Source organism: Coturnix japonica, chromosome 1 (assembly GCF_054131305.1).
Source record: "Coturnix japonica strain WE chromosome 1, WE-NBRP24, whole genome shotgun sequence".
NCBI classification, from domain to species: Eukaryota; Metazoa; Chordata; class Aves; order Galliformes; family Phasianidae; genus Coturnix; species Coturnix japonica.
Window position 1 is genome coordinate 152,432,217 of NC_140663.1, and position 3,592 is coordinate 152,435,808.

Consider the following 3,592-nt stretch of genomic DNA (forward strand, 5'->3'; position numbering starts at 1 on the left):
ATTGTCTTGTTGCACTGGATTAAAGAATAGCAACCTGCTTTCAGTCCTGCCCCTTTGCCCCAGAATCTTGTGTGAACCACTTCATGGGCACCGATTGATGTGGAAGGAGAGTGATCCAGGCATCTTCCCTTTTGCTGTTTCAGCACCGTGCTGCCTTCATTCAATCCCTGCACCTACAGCTCTGACAGAGCTTGTCAGTTTCCTTCGCCTAATCCCCTTCCCCAGTGGATTGAGAGCATGCTATCAAAAGCAGTGAGTTACTCAGCTTACAAGGTACTGCTCAGCTGCTGAAGCACATTAGTACCCACGTGCCTGCTGTTAGCCCAGCTCACCTCCTAGATGGCTTTACACTAATGCATTTTGCTTTGTAGAGAGTAAGAAGACCTTGAAGCCGTGCTAGTTACCACAGTTCAAATGCTCAAACAGCACAGTAATTTACATTAACTCGACTGTGATAGTAAGCCCTGGCTTGTTACTACTTGCTTCAGAACAACAGCAAAGACTCTTTCTCCTTAAAGAAATATCACTTACAGGTCATGGTAGGACTATGCAAGCTGGACAGAATGTGGGAATGAGAAGAAACACCACAGGCTTTACCTTTTAGAAAGCAAATTGATTCCAAGGTCTTTGTTCATTAGTTCTTATGCACTAAATTACCTACACTGTAAACCTGTCAAGACAGGAAGCGGGCTTTTGTATATAGATCACTGAGGTGGAGAACTCCAATAAGAAAATAATAATAATGAGTTTCCAAACAGATTGAGTTGTATGTCTTGCAGTGTCATTGCCAACAATAACACATTTTCTTTCTGATCATAAAAAAATATAATAATAAAGCTTAAAGTGAGGTCATGATAAAAAGCAGAAATGATTATTTTGCATCTGTATGGAGGGTTTTTATTTACTCATTTTTATTACTGCTGCTCACTGAAAGTCCCAAGCAGATCATACCCGATTCACTGCCACCAGGGAAGCTCCTAAAAAGCTTCATAAACTGTTTGTGCCTTCCTCTTGACCTGATCTCATTCATTAACCTCACCCTTGAATATATTAGCTGCCTCTGCCCCATTATTATGTTATTAAATAGCATCATTAATTGTGATTGTGGTTTGCCCTGAGGAGAGCGCAAATACAGGATCACAATGAATACTGCTCTGGGTAAATATTACTATGCAGTTAATTTTTTTTTGCTAAAGTCAGTACTGAACACGGGTCTCTTTAATTGCATTTATATATCAAAATGGAGTGTATGAGATACGTTTGAGAAAGGTTTTATTTTCTATTATTTAGGTAAAATGGTGGTGCAGCACCGCCACAGTTCAGGTCTTTCTTTCCCAACTGTAACATGGTTTCTAAAGCTATCTTTTTGCCACCCTCTTTCTTTTCCTCATGCTTAACTCTCACCTATTGCTGTCTTTCTGTCCAGCACCACTCACAATCCCCCTGCAGGGACAATGGGTCCGTTCTCTGCAGAGAAGCACAAGTTTTCCTTTCCATTGTATGCATATGCAATTTTCTAGCAGCAGCATGAAACTTTATTTCCTCTAACTCATTCCCATCTTCCGGGTTTCTGCAGGAGGTTCTAATGCCTACCCTACACAGCAAACAATCAGTATTCCTGGATTCCCTCATTGTCGTCCTCATTTCCACTCCATGCTTGATTTGCTATTGGGTGATGCAGAGAGGGAGCTGTGCTGCGCCCATTTGTCCCGGGGCTCAGCGTGTGTATGTGTGCACACTGTTGTCATGTGCACCAGGCTTTTGTTCTCAGAGAGCCTATGTCCTCTACGAGCTGCAGCCTCCCGTGCAGTAATTTAACAGGACAGTGCAGTGATGGGAACAGCAAATCCTATATGTGAGGATATGGAGGAAATAATGTATTGACCTGCTGAGGGATTTACATCCCACTGCAGATGGACTGCAAGCCCATCCTATGAGGGGGACTTGTTCTTTCTGTTTCCTGCAGATACTAACTAGTATTCCCAGATGAATGGTTCAGTTAGAAATTTATGTGGATTTAAGGACTGTCTCATCTGGGTATATTCTTGTATCCACGACACTATTAATTGCTATCTGGTATCACGTTTTCACAAGAACAAGAGCTTTCGCTGCTTTTCTTGCATTAAATACACTGTGCCTGTGGCTGTGCAGCTAAAAAACATTACTAGCTTTCCCACAGGCATGCAGAGAAAAAGGAAGATAGCTTTTTAAATTCATCCTTCTGATTTGTCATTAGTAAGTGTTTAATTTATAGTAGCATCTCGTGTTACAGATATTTTGCTGCCTCTCTTTGTCTGCAAGCACGTGAGGGTCGAAGGAGGCCCGCAGAAGAATTTCAGCAGCACGGTCCCTGGAGGGCCTCAGGGCCGATGCCTCTGCTCTGCTTCTGCAAATCTGACGTTGTGTCTCCAGGGCAACCTGGATTCTGACAGTCATGGGAGCAAGGGCACGAGATGGATTTCCATTTGATTCCTGAAACAGAAAAGGGATCTGAGACAAAATCAATATGCCACTACACTACAGGAGTTCATTTTCACAATTAATTTTATCCAAGAGGTCATTTCCTTGGTTCTTGGGCAAATGAGGTTCACAACTTATAACCACGATTGTTTTTCATCTAAACATCCAAAATGGGTTGTGACATTAAAATGTGGGGTGCGCCCACTCATACAACAGAGCATTTTATAAGGGAAGCTAAAAGCAATGTTTGTATCTCGAGATGTGTAATTTTGCTTTCTTTATGTGATGTAATATTTTTAGACAGCGATTCATAATTCTGGCTCAGAGTTTCAGCTTCAACTGATTTTATCAATGACAGCAATAGAAATCCCTGTCTACCTGATATAAGTATCTTCACATTTATCTTCAAACTCTGTCCTAAAGGAATATTGTGTGCACTGGTAAAGCAGAACATTTCTGTGCTACTTTGGCTTTCTTTATTTGAAAGCAATGAGCTCAGCTTTCCTGCACAAGAATGAATATAAAAAAAGGTCCATTCTAAAAACAAAGTTGTGGCAGGTAGCTCAAATCTTCTTAATAGGTTTTAATAAGTGCTGCTAATAGGAGCTTCATAAAATTGGTTTAAATGAAACAGGGCTATGCGGACTGCTTTTTTTTTTTCCCTGAATCTCTGCTTTCTGTTTTACATCATCCATGTATAAATCTTTCAGAACTTGAAAAGTAAGCAGAGTAAGAAGTGAATTAGAGAAGCTCCCATGGGTGGGTGCGGATGTTTCTTGCCACATCTGATGCTCAGACTTTCCTCAGTTCCCTCAATTAGGCTGGAACCCTGGTTAGGTTATCCCACCACTGAAATAAACATCCCAGCTTGTTATAACCATATGTTTAGCAGTGGCTGCAACACAGATGTAGTCTTGATAGTGACATCTATGTAACAGCATTCCTTCAGTCTGTCTTACTGACAGCATAAGGCACCAGTCAGAGCGTGGTGACACACTGGAACAGATTGCCCAAGGAGGTTGTGGATGCCCCATCCCTGGAGGCATTCAAGGCCAGGCGGGATGTGGCTCTGGGCAGCCTGGTCTGGTGGTTGGCAATCCTACACATAGCAGGGGGGTTGAAAATGGATGAT